The following is a 14,188-nucleotide window of genomic DNA, read 5'->3' as shown; positions in this document are numbered from 1 at the left end:
CATCTAAACAGGGGAATAGGCAATCAGTGGACATTGTCTGTAATGGAATCCCCCCACACCGACGGCTTGTGGGTGAAGGATTTCTACCATGAGTTCGGATGAATGCTACTTTGTAGGTTCACAGAGTGGCCTGGGATGTGTCTTTGGTGGTACGGTGTGCATCTTGGGTATCTTCCAGACCTTTGCAGTTGGCCCTATGGCCAATGGTTGGAAGATCTTAAAGTCAAATCTTCTAGGTACATTGACATTGGGATCTACCCTGCGTGTGACTGTATAGCAGTGCCAGGTGAGCAGCAAAAGATCATGAAGGGAAATGAATCTGTACTGTGGTGGATATCTGAGCCAAATCATACATGTGCCTTATACAGTATTGTCACTCTTCCTTGAAGTCATGTGGTGACCTCGTGATCTGTGTGAGCGTTTCCTTGATTGACGTTTTGGTTATAATGGTCATTCCACTCCCATTTGTGTATAAAAATGCATGGTAGTATAGTGATAGCATCTTGATCTTGGGTCGAGGACAGATGAGTTTTTGTACAGGAAAATAGATGGCCTGCATTCATGGCCAAGAATCGGGCATATATGCTAGATGTTCCTTGAAGATACTGGGGTTTCCTATGCTCAGAGTCTCTAACACAAACCCACCACGTGTGCAGTGTGTCCCTGTATGAGTTGGGGGTGGGTGGCTGGCCAGTGGAATTAGTGTGATGAAGATGTTTATGATGTTTGCTGTGTCATGAGCCATAAGACACTTGAATTTTGACCTGGGAACCTCTTCTCTTCTGCCAGTATTGGAACACTGTTACAGACCAATGGGTTACAGTATAGAATACGTGTCATCTTGGAATTTTTATATTTATTGAGATTATCTGTGGACTTTATTAAAAACAAAATAGACATTCATAGGTCTGTTTCTTGTTCATTTAAGTTGTTGTTTGGGTTGTACACATAAGTGAATACGTATAGTATTTGTATGTCACTTAGTTCACATCGCATAACACCTTCTGGGTCAAACCACATTATCACAAATGAAAAGACAGAATGAAAAGAGCTGAAAGAGACACAAATACAATGAATAGCATGAATGTTACCAGTGTGGAATGGAGAAGGATGATGGGCAACATGAGGAAGTTGCAAAATGAGGAAGTGGGAATGGGAAGTACAGGCTTCTGTGGGGTGAAAAGAATACAGGGAACTCCTCCAATGGTTTTCCTGTAGCATTTTATGGTGCCAGATATTAGCTACTATTGGTGAGTATAGTAGCACCTATAGAGTTGTTGAGTCCACATGTTGTCACCTAATGTAATGGGACATTGTAGAGTATATATTAATAGAAAGGAAATCAAGATGGATATCAAGAAGGATATACATACATAGATTAAAGTAGTGTCTTAAGAATTTGCAAGTAAATTCCTGGGCGCCTGGGTGGCTCAGTGGGTTAAGCCGCTGCCTTCGGCTCGGGTCATGATCTCAGGGTCCTGGGATTGAGTCCCGCATCGGGCTCTCTGCTCAGCAGGGAGCCTGCTTCCCTCTCTCTCTCTGCCTGCCTCTCTGTCTACTTGTGATCTCTCTCTGTCAAATAAATAAATAAAATCTTTAAAATAAAAAAAAAAAAAAGAATTTGCAAGTAAAACTAAACCTACTCTTCCAAAGAAGCTAATCCTAAGTACTCACAGTAGGATGAAGTCCTAGGAAAGCAAACTGATCGGTATCACAGTGGAGATAAACATTCCTCAGTGTAGAAGGGAAGGGACAGGGAAAGAGAAGCATGTGCCCAGCAGAGCAAAGAAGGGAACTGGAAAACCAAGAAGAGCCTGTGATCCTCACAGGCAGCCCAGGAAGAGCAGCCCAGTTATTCCTGTGAGAGCTTCTTAACTCCATTTCCTTGAATTTGGTCTCTGTCTTCTCACCACTGAGGAGCATCAGGAAGGCTTTTCTTTGGAAGTGGATTCTTCGGGAAAGACCAGAAAGTGCAACGAGTTTGTAGAACTGCTCATTTTAGTCAAAGTCATCTTTCAGAAGGAAGCCTAGTTTCAAAGAAGTGATCTTGTAGCCTGAAGCCATGGGTATTAGTAGAAATGAAGGGGAATCTTGAAATTGATAAAGGCCATGGATTCAGTGGGATCCAAGCTACAAAATCCAGCATTGCAGCCAGAAGCAATTTGCACCTGCATTTCTTGTGAAGGAGGGAGCTGTTTCCATGAGTATGGTGGCATGGAAAATTGAAGAAAGAAAAATAAGAGGAGGTGCAGAGAAGAGTGATTGGGTTAAGTTTGATATGCAGGAGTAGGGTTGGCTTGAATGAAGACTGAAGGGAAGCAAAGGACTCCATACTCACCTGTATGTTCTGCCCCCCTTTTATGAACCTTTAAAACTATCGTGATTCAGTCCTGGAATTTTGAGTGGAGCGTGCATTGTTGATCAGGTGGCACATGTGTGAAAAGTAGAAACTCAAGACTCCACCCAAACATCCAAATCAGAGTATGAATTTTAACAGGATCTTCAGTTCATGGTCCTACACATTAATATTGGAGACGTGCACATCTAGCTCAGCCAGACTCTTCCATTATTCTATTCCTGATGTCATGTCTGTAGGACATTAGTTTGATAACTGTGCCTTGTCGTATGCCTTAAATCAGGATATATGCTCTTTATTTCCCAGATTATTTTGGGTATGGGTTACAACAAGAGGATGGATTTTGATCTTTGTGCACAAATGGCATTGGAGTTTGGCAGAGATTGCATTTTCTGTAGATCCCTTCAAGATTTATTGTGTCAATTATTCCAGTGAAAGAACATAGTTAGGTTTCCTACTTATTCATTCTTTGATTCCTGCACAGTATATTACACTTTTCATCGATTCCAGTTTGACCTCTACCCTTAGGTTAAATTGGAAGCATTTATTGGGTGGGGGGGTGTGTGGAGGTTTGCTGTAAATGTATGATGTCTCTGTTTTAGGAATTGTTCTTCTTTGTGTAGAAACAAAACTAATTTTTATGTGTTGGTTTGTGTACCAGCTTTATAAAATCCATATGAGTTTTAACAGGATTAAAACAATAAGGATTTCGAGGAGAAGAAATGGCAGTGGCGTAGGAGGGTCCTAGACTCATGTGTCCTGTCATGAGCACCACTAGGTAAATGTCAGGTCATCCTAAATGCCCCAGACATTGGGCTGAAGAGTGACAGGAGAAACTCCCCAAGTAAGAGGAGAGAAGAGAACACATGGAAGATGGCAGATAGTGTGGAGACGTGGTATAGGGAGGAAAGGCGTATAGCATTGTGGAGGGCAGGGAGCCCCGGTTGTGCAGTAGGTGTCATGACAGAGGACCTAAGGAGGTTTCCCAAAGCCATTGGCTTGGAGAGGGAGAAGGGCTGAATTTCATGAGTTCTTGGAACCAGCACATCTTAAAGTCTGGAGGTTTAATGGTCAGCAGGTTTGGATGGGATAGAACCAGAAGGGCACTGGGGTGCTCCTGGAGAGAATGCTGGCAAACAACCTGGGGGCACCGAGCATGGAAACAGTCACCTAGAGAACACCTGGGGTGCACAGTGGGGAGAGTATTCAGTAGTCTAGGAGCACATTCCTGAGAGGAAACATTCAGTGTCATGTGGCTTCCAAAACATGGGAGCCCTCTCCTGTCCTGTAGCATAAAGCAGAGCCGCACTCAGTGAGGACACTGGCTGTCTTCCTTGTTTGCACCAGGCCCCACCCCCTGTGATCTGAGGGGACCTGCCTTCTCAGTGAGGCTTGCCTCAGGCTCAGCAAGGTGAGCCCTTGCCCACATCACGTCTCCTGAGCAGAGAGTTTTGCAGGACCGCAGTCCTGGTGGAGTTGACGTCAGGTCTACTCTCACAATCGGAGCAGAGCTCACCTAGTTCAAACTGGCCACATTCAGGCCGGGGACCAAACACTGCCCATAGCAGGCAAGGAGAGACCCTGCAGACCACTGGTCTGAAGGATACAACAGGACACATCACTGACTTTTCTAATGGACAGAGGAAAGTAGAGAGTTAGACAAATGCCGAGATGAAAGAATTTAACCCAAAGAAAACCAGCAGATAAGACCAAGGGCAGACATACAATGGAAACAGTAGTAAGGAGCTTGATGTAGAATTTAAGGTTGCAAACATAAGGGTACTCAAGGAGTGAGAAAAAAATAGTGAGACTTTACCACAGAGATAAGAGTTAAAAAATAATTGGGTGCTTGTTGGATCACTTGGATAAGTACTGACTTTTGATTTCTGCTCAGATCTTGATCTCAGGCTCCTGGGATGTAGGCTCAAGTCACACTGTGTATCTAGTGTGATGCCTGCATGTGATTCCCTCTCCCTGTAGCTCCACCCAAAATCTTGTGATTTCCCCCCCTCAAATATTGTTGCCTCTTATAATTTTATTTCTACAGTCAGTTATACTTTGTCCTCTTTCACTTCTTCACTTGTCATTATACTCAGTCTTTTTTCTGTTATTCTTCATTTAGTTCATGGGCTGTCAGTGTTGTTGATCTTTTCTGCCAAACAACTCTTCCTGTGCTTGATATGTTCCTTTTTTTACTGTATTCTCTTTGATTCAATTCAGTTTTCTGTTTTCCATATCCTCTATTCTTCTGCTAACTTTGAGCTCATATATCCTTTTTGTGATTGTTAGAGATACAGGAAAGTGATTTCTGCCCCACTGTGACCATACCACAGAATTATCTGTTAGGATACATGATCAATATGTTGTGTACCATGTTGCGTATCCATGGGGATATGAGGTCCTGATGACTCTTTCTTAGCCATCTTTCTGACATTGTCTGAGTGACTTGGTGCTTCTGAATTTGAAGCCATCAGTGTATTCTTCTGAATGTAGTAAGTGCAATGGTTTTACTTTTATTTGGTATCTTTCAGCTCTGTCTTCACATGAGACCCCGAGTTTCCTGCTACAGCAGAGCATAGAAGGTTCTTTCCAGAACAGGTCAACACACAGATACAAAGATAGTGCTGTTGAGATTTTACACTTATGCACAGACTGGGACAGTGATGGGGAGAGTGAAGAGCATCAAAGAAATCCTGGACAATACACCAAAACCAAGGTAATTGCCCTTAATGAGAATGTCACTGCCCCAAATGGTGAAGGATATAAACCGCTATGGAAGACCTCCCTTTTTAAGTCAACTGTTTCTGCAGAGCAGTGGGTCTCTGTCAGCACAAGCTCCAATCAAATACTCAACCATAGCTATTTTTGGACAGACCATTTGGAACGTCTGCAAAGTCACCTAGTCCATGCTGAAAATAATGATTTGAGCCGTTTGGAAGATAGGATTGGCCTGACCTTATATCAGAGTTTTAGAAATGAAGAACAAAGTGCTCAGTGGGATCCATTCGAGAGGGACTTCACTGAGGAGTCGACCCTACAGTATGACCAGAGGCTTTCCACTGGAGACAGAATTGCTCAATGCACTGAATCTGAGAAAACATTGGACCAGGGCTCTAGGGTTCACAGATGTGTCAGGGCTAGGTTTGCAGAGAACCATTATGAATGTGATAAATGTGGGGAAGGCTTTCATCCAAGCTCTAACCTCACTATACATAATGGTCACCATTTGGGAGACAGTCCTCATAAATATAATGAATGTGGGAAAGCTCGTAACCAGTCCTCCAGTGTTGGTGATCATCAGAGAATACATGAGGGAAAAGGCCCATTCACATGTAATAAACCAGGGACCATGTTTAGTCAGTCATCAAGCCTAAACATCAATGAGATAATCCCTNCCATGTTTAGTCAGTCATCAAGCCTAAACATCAATGAGATAATCCCTCAGGGAGAGAAAACTTATATCTTTAAGGAATGTGGTAAATCCTTCGACTGCCACTCAACACTATCTCAACATCAGCAAATGCATACTGGAGAAAAAGTATACAAGTGTGAAGAAGGCAATCAAAGCTTTAAGGACTGTTCATCAATAAATGGACATTCGGAGATCTATTCTGGAGAGAAAACCTGCAAATGTCAAGAATGTGGCAAGGCTTTTAATGATCACTCAAGTCTTAATATGAATCACTGGATTCATATTGCAGGGAAAAATTACAACTGTAATGAATGTGCCAAAGGCTTTACATCATGCTCAAAACTTACTCAACATAACAGAATTCATAATGGAGATAAACCTTACCAGTGTCAACAATGTGGCAAGAGCTTTAACCACAGCTCAAGCCTTACTCGACATAACAGAATTCATACTGGAGAGAAACCTTACCAATGTCATGAATGTGGCAAGAGCTTTAACCAGAGGTCATCCCTTATTAAACATCACAGAATTCATACTGGAGAGAAACCTTACCAATGTCAAGAATGTGGCAAGGCCTATAACTGCCTTTCACACCTTTCTCAACATCATAGAATCCATACTGGAAGGAAACCTTACCAATGTCAAGAATGTGGCAAGGCCTTTACCTGGAGGTCAAACCTTTCTCGGCATCATAAAATTCATAGTGTAGAGAAACCTTACCAATGTCAAGAATGTGGCAAGGCCTTTAAGTGGAGGTCATATCTTTATCAACATCACAACATTCATAATGGAGAAAAACCTTACCAATGTCAAGAATGTGGCAAGGCCTTTATCCACAGCTCAACCCTTATACGACATCACAGAATTCATACTGGAGAGAAACCTTACCAATGTCATGAATGTGGCAAGTGGTTTAACCGGAGGTCATACCTTATTCAACATCACAGAATTCATACTGGAGAGAAGCCTTACCAATGTCAAGAATGTGGCATGGCCTTTAGCTGGAGGTCAGGTCTTACTCACCATTACAGAATTCATTGTGGAGAATAATGTTACCAATGTGAAGAATGTGGCAAGCCCTTTAGAGACAGCTCAACTCTTATTAAACATTACAGAACTCATACTGGAGAGAACCTTACCAATGTCAGGAATGTGGCAAGGCCTTTAAGGTGAACTCACACCTCACTCGACATAGCAGAACTCATACTAGAGCGTAACCATATGAATTCCAAAAATTTGGCAAGGCCTCTAACTGGCGCTCAAGGCTTAGTCTGCATCAGAGATTTCATAATGGAAAGACATCTTACCAATATCAAGACTGTGGCAAGGCCTTTAACCACAGCTCAGGCCTTACTCAACATTACAGAATTCATCCTGGAGAGAAACCTTACCAACATCAAGAATGTTGTTAGGCCATTACAGGCACTCAGTCCTCACTAAAAATAATATTCATACTAGGTAGAAGGCTTACCAGTGTATAGACTATAAGAACAGGGGCACCTGTTTGGCTCAGGTGGTTATGCAGCTCCCTTTGGCTCCAGTCATGATCCCAGGGTCCTGGGATTGAGCTCTGCATAGGGCTCCCTGCTCAGTGGGCAGCATGCTTCTCCCTCTCCCCCTGCCTGACCCTTCTCTCTACTTGTGCTCTCTCTCCATCTATCTGTCAAATAAATAAATAAAATCTTGAAGAACGAAAGAAAAAGAGAATGTGAGCAAAATTGGTTAAAGAGTGCTCACCGATTCATGCCTACTAAAGAATTCATATTAGACAATAACCTCACAAATAAAACCAGTGTGGCAAGGTCTTTTTCCAGCATGCACACCTTCTAAACAGAGAATTCATACTGGAAAGACACCAGATGAATAATGTGGCCAAACCTCTAGCAGGCACACAACCCTTACTGCACATCACAGAATTCACCCTGCAGAGAAAATTACGGATGTAATGAATGTGAGAGAGTGCCTAAGGACTGCTCCCTCCTCACTCCATATGAGAGATTTTAAATAGGAGAGTAAGTGTACAAATGCTAAGAATGTGTCTCATCTCTCAGTGGGACTCCCAACTTTCTTCACATCATTGTTTTTATGCAAGAGTGAAAGTGTGAAATATAAAGAATGAGGCCAATCCTGTAACTGGAATTCAGTGCTTACTCAATCTGTCAAAATGCATAGTAGATTCAAACCCTTGGAACATCGTGAATGTGGAGAGGCCTTCATTTTAGTATACATTGGAGCACACACCAGAGAGTGCATTAAGGGAAGTCAATTGAAAGTTAGCAATGTTTAGAAAACTATTGAATTGAACATCAGATGCCAATGAATGTTACAGAAATCAAGCCAATGGAATGCATTATTCACCCTACTCAGACATTACCCTGCATGAAAATAGTGATTATAAGGAGAAATCAGACCTGAACACTACGAAATTTATATGGTAATCTGATGAACAGTTTTAGTGGATGGACTTTTTCATATATATATATATATATATATATATATATATATATGGATTTCAGTAATTTTTAAAATTTTACAATAACCCTATTTGAGATTTGTGACTAACAATATTAATGTANTTTTACAATAACCCTATTTGAGATTTGTGACTAACAATATTAATGTATTTCCTCTGAAATCACTCCGGAAAATTTGTCTTCCTCGTGGGTGCGTAAGAACACCCATGTTGCTACATCAAAGATATTAGATGTCCTACTCCATTAAGTGGGACTCATGCATACCTAATTTTCCATGGAAGAGGACCATATGCTATACAACATATGAAGTACATCTCAGTGGAGATGGTGCTTATGGTTATAACACTGATGTAAGATTCCATGGGATAGGTGTTCGGAGCACACACTTCTGGATGTATTGAAACTAAAGAACTTCCTGAATATTAGAAATAGGAGGTTTTCCTAATTGTTCTTTAAGGAAAAAGAGGTAGCCGTGCAGTAAACTATGAATGTATCTTCCTAAGTGCAACCGTTAGGGAGTATGACTGGATGTGGTTAAATGAGAAGATCCTGAAGATGACTGAAGGAGGGTAGCTAACTCTTCCCTCCAATGCCATACCATTGAACATACACATTTCTGAGGAGTGTACCTCTGTCATGAAATTTTTGGAAATAGGTACTCCACATCTTTCATGCAACACTCAAATGCTTTTACACATGTGTATTCTGTATTTCGAATGTCAACAATAGAGTGGATTTGAAAAGCATAACTTAGTGTACGTGTGAACATAATATATTTTCATTAATAAAACACTGGTTTTCAACATATGGATATGGGTGTGTCATGAATGATGTGTTGTCCTATGTCTAGGGTTCATCTGTCTCATTGTGAGCTGTAGGGAGCTGATTGAATCAATCACCTATTTGATCCTGGAGAAGAACAATAAATCCATTTTCCCAGTGGTCTGAAGGTTTAAGGGCTATGTGATTATGTTTTCCCCTTAGTCTATGATGTGATTATCTCCTCTTTGTGAATACGATGATATTAAAGTGGATGTATTATGGAGGTGTGTAACAGAGAGATATTGTTCATGTTTGAGCTCACGTACTCCATGATACTGCTACTTGGCATTGATTTTGTGTAGCCAGCAGTTTTGCAGGGACCTTGCACTAACAGGAGACCTTCTCACTAGTGCATTCNTCTCACTAGTGCATTCCCCAGTCAGCACAATGCAGGGTGACAAGTTAGTGGAACATCTCATATGACATCTGCACTCTGTCCTTGTAAGCCACCATCTCTCCTTTCTCCCAGTGCTTTCCTTCCCATGTCTCATAAAGAAGACTCCCCCTCCCACAGCACTTCTCTCAATCTGTTTTAGTTGGAATGGCATATTCTGGACTTAGATGTGGGACTCTATAGCACTGCACCATGGCCCTAAATGGAAGTATGTGCCCCACGTCCTACACTGAGTGTTGTTTTGATGTGTCTATGAGGGGCACATGCACATATGACCATCCTATGTGTGTCATAGATACCCCAATAGAAAGAGACATCTATCCCAATAGGAGTGATGAGGTAGCCCAGGGAAGAGACAGAAAATATTTAAGCTGAAGAATTAGCATGTAGAGGAGGACAACTATCCCTAGTTGCCTGTGACTCCCTAGATGTAGAAAAATAACTTGTACTTGTTTTATGACCTACTTATCTTCAGATCTCCAGTTGTATTTGCGGTCATGTTTCTTACCACCTATGTAGGCACTACAACCATTCTTTTTTGCCTATATTATTGAGATAGTGTCTTCAGAAAATGCTTAATTGATATTAGATAGAAAGCAAATGGGTATTAATGCAGACATTTAGCACCACAATGTGGGATGTGAGTCTAAGTAAAATTTGAGGAAGGCACCATCCTTCACCAGAAAGACAGGACCTATTAAAAGGAAATGTGAGGAACTATTTCCCATGTTGGGAGGGACCCAGAGGTGGCTCATTTTAGTCACTGCAAAGGCACAGGGAGCTCTTGCTGGTGTCATCTGATGAATACATGTAGTGGGAAAAAGAAATGGAAAATGTGGATTTCTTGATAGTAGGGAAGTCCTCATCTATCCTGATGATTTGATTGACCACCTGTGTCTTCCTGAGGACTAACGCTGTTGGATGTCAGTGATTACTTTCCCTGGCTAGATCCGTGACAAGGCATGGAGGAGGGTGTTAGATGATGAAATCATGTGGGCAGCTTTAAGATGTCACAGGGTAGAATAGATGTTTGGGATGAAGATTTCTGGGCAGTGGCATAGACCAGATCAGCAAGGCATCTGCTGGGTTTGCTTCTAAGCTGTTTCCCAGGTAGATAATCCAGTCAAGGTCAGATCCGGTGTGGTTGGGTGATCCTTCAGGGAAGCTGTTTCCCTACTGTGCAGGACCTTCCTCCCTTTTCTCAGAGCCATAATCAGTGTAGTTCTAGGGGCACCTGGGTGGCTCAGTCATTAAGTGTCTGCCTGAGGCTCAAGTCTGAGCCCTGCATTGGGAAAATTCTAAAGGAATTTTTACATGTTAAAGTAGACTTGCAGGATCCAGGGGGGTCAGGCTGGGATTGACTTTTGCCCTTAGCGAAGTGTTAACATCAAGGCAGCCGAGTTCCTAGAGGAATGTCGCTCTGCTTGTTTGAAGGACTTGTCATTGGGCTGTAGACAGTAAGGGCATTTAATAATTTCTCTTCTGCCTCTTTTTCCCACATCACAGAGGAGGGCTGGGATCCACATCTTTTGGGGTCCCAAACAGACCAGGTTCTGCCATTCCTGCTAACAAAATTCAAAGGTAGAGAAACCAGTGGTGGTGAAAGGAAAAAGGGATTTGCTTCGGGGAGGTGGACAGTAGGAAGAGAGCAGAGTAGCCTCTCCAAGACGGTCTCCAAAGTACTGAAAATACTCCCAGGTTTCTAAGGAAAATGTAGGGCAAACGTGGGTGGATGAGTAGTGCAGGTAGGCAGTGGAAGTCAAAGCGATGGCATCTGTGAGTCAGTCATTGGTGGGGACTGGCTGGCTCAGGGCCATCCTTAACTGCTTAAGGGGGTGGTTTCAGTTTCCCTCAGGATGATTTTGATTTGCTCTCAGGATCTTCCATGTGAGCTGAGACTTGAGCTGGAAAGAAGAACCCAACCAGAAAGTTTGAGGTCAAAATGGAGGCACCCGAAGTTTTCTTTCAGTGGAGTGTGTACAGCCCCAGTGCCCCAATGGACAGGGTTTTCCCCATACAAGGGTTTTGGGGTTTTTTGTTGTTGTTGTTTTGTTTTGTTTTTGGTTTTGGGTTTGTTTTCTTTTGTTTTGTTTTTCCTATCCCTGTATCCTCAAGTTTCATTTAAATTTGATTCCAGGGGCACCTGGGTGGCTCAGTGGGTTAAAGCCTCTGCCTTCGGCTCGGGTCATGATCTCAGGGTCCTGGGATCGAGCCCCGCATCGGGCTCTCTGCTCAGCGGGGAGACTGCTTCCTCCTCTCCCTCTGCCTGCCTCTCTGCCTACTTGTGATCTCTGTCAAATAAATAAATAAAATCTTTTTTAAAAAAAATAAATAAATTTGATTCCAAATTTATTGTTATTTTTTTAAATTTCCAGTGTTTTTCCTTTAAATTGTATCACAGATGAGGTCTCAGTTTCTTTGTAATAATTATATATTGAAAAGACTTCAGTATCTGGTAAATAATTTTACACTGTTTTATTGTGCATTTGATAAACATATGAGAGTCCTAGGGCTGCTTTTAGAAAGTACTATAAATGGAGATGCCTGAGTGGCTCAGTTGTTAAGCGTCTGCCTTCAGCTCAGATCATGATCTCGGGGTCCTGGGATCGAGTCCCACAAGAGGCTCCTGCTCAGTAGGGAGCCTGCCCATGTGCATTCTCTCTCCCTGTCTCTCTCAAATAAAATCTTAAAAAAAAAAAAAAAAAGTACCACAAATAGGGTGGCCCTAAACAGAAATGTTAAGGAAAAAAAAAAAAAAAGGCAAAACAAAACCAAAACAAATGTATTGATTCCTACTCCTGAGTGTGGAAGGTGTCTGCAGGGCCATGTTCTCTCTGAAGCCTGTCGGGGAAAATCTTTCCTTGCTCTTCTAGCTTCTGGTCTTGGTGAGCAGTGTTTGACTTTCCCTGGCTTGTGGTGCATCACTCCAATCCTTCATCTTCACAAGATGCATGTCTTTCTATAGGGACACCTGTCATACTGAATTAAAGGCCTGCTCTACCCCAGGATAACCTCATCTTAACTCATTATATCAGTGATGACCCCACTTCCAGTTAGATCACACTGAGGAAGCCGGGGGCCGAGGGCGGGTGGGTTACGACTTAACAGTATCTTCCCTGAGAAAAAGCACAGTTCAACTCATAATAGTAAGGATATTGATGATCTCTTCTATTAAGTCAGAAACTAATTTAACCAGACCACCTGATAAGTTTAATGTTATGTTCTCCTTTGCACAAATCTAGAAATGCCTCATAAGAAAGAGTCACAGTGTATTTGCTGATGGGAAATGCAACCCGTTCGGTTTTTGGTTGCATTATTTTTTAATTACTGCTAGTAAAGCAGAAAGACTGATGTCACTGTGTTAAGGGTTTGATCTGCGTTCTTGTAGGGACCCAAGGCAGGCTGCTCCAAAAAGTGGCACATAAAGGTTGTTTTGAGCTAAAAGTAGTAAAAACCCAGCAGATACAGGAAAGCCCCTCTGCTTCCCACGTAACTGCCTAATACACATCAGAAAGGTGAGCCTGCGCAGGAAGACAAGTGTTAACTAAGGCCCCTTGTCTGCCTGATGGAACAATCTTGTTTTTCCCAGCTTCTCTATTCGCCTTGCCAAGGAGTCTTCTTCCCTGTCCCTCTCCTTAGCTCAAGTAAGCTCCGTGGTGCCTTGTTGTCTTTGGACTTGCATATCTGTCTGGGTTCCACGGACGTACGCCTGTCTCACGTCTATTTGATTCTAAGGCCAGTGAGATGGACCACAGGGCAGGGGAAGTTCTCCCTCCCCGACATTCTCAATTCTCTTGTTAGTCTGACCTCGAAATACAATCTGCTGTTTCAGGTATGTAATCACGTCGTCCATGAATAATAACAGTTCTAGCCTCCTACTGCCCTTGTCTTGTTTCCACCTTTACCTGTTTCTCTGGGTCCCCGCTCAGGCACCCTGTGTGTGGTGAACGGGGAGAGCCCGGACTGGACCCCTACTCCCAGCCTCACTTTCATGAAAATGCTCTCAGTGTTGACTGCTTGTCATAGTGTTTGCTGAAACCTTCTTGCTGAGATATAATTTCAAATGTTGTATTTGGCATGATTTTACTACCAAATATCTTACTGATGGATCAACCGTACTCAAATATGTTTTGTTTAAATCTGTTATTTTGAGGGGCGTCTGGGTGGCTCAGTGTGTTAAGCCTCTTCCTTTGGCTCAGTCATGATCTCTGGGTCCTGGGATGGAGCCCCACATTGGGCTCTCTTCTCAGCCGGGAGCCTGCTTCCCCCTCTCTCTGTGACTGCCTCTCTGCCTACTTGTGATCTCTGTCTGTCAAATAAATAAGTAAAATCTTTTTTTTTAATATCTGTTATTTTGATGTATTGCATTAGTCAGTGTTCTGAAATGGAATTTTTTTTTTAAGAGTTCATTTATTTATTTGACAGACGGAGATCATAGCTAGGCAGGCAGGCAGAGAGAGAGAGGAGGAAGCAGGCTCCCCGCTGAGCAGAGAGTCCGATGTGAGGCTTGATCCCAGGATCCTGGGATCATGACCTGAGCCGAAGGCAGAGGCTTAACCCACTGAGCCATGCAGGTGCCCCCAAAATGGAATATTTTGTATTAATGGAATAAAGTGAATTTGGCTAATATTAGTTGCCAACTGGCTATATTTATTTTTTTTTTAAGTTTTTTATTTATTTATTTTACAGTGATCACAAGCAGGCAGAGGGGCGAGTGGGGTGGGGATGGA

At 42.5% G+C, this 14,188-nt stretch overlaps 1 pseudogene; it reads left to right on the top strand.

The window, feature by feature from the left end:
- Positions 1-14,188, top strand: part of LOC111139595 — a 36,120-nt pseudogene that overhangs the window by 18,139 nt on the left and 3,793 nt on the right.

Source organism: Enhydra lutris, unplaced genomic scaffold (assembly GCF_002288905.1).
Source record: "Enhydra lutris kenyoni isolate GAN:26980312 unplaced genomic scaffold, ASM228890v2 scaffoldscaffold111, whole genome shotgun sequence".
Taxonomy (NCBI): Eukaryota; Metazoa; Chordata; class Mammalia; order Carnivora; family Mustelidae; genus Enhydra; species Enhydra lutris.
Note: the sequence above shows the minus strand (reverse complement) of the source record. Positions and strands in the feature narration are given on the sequence as shown.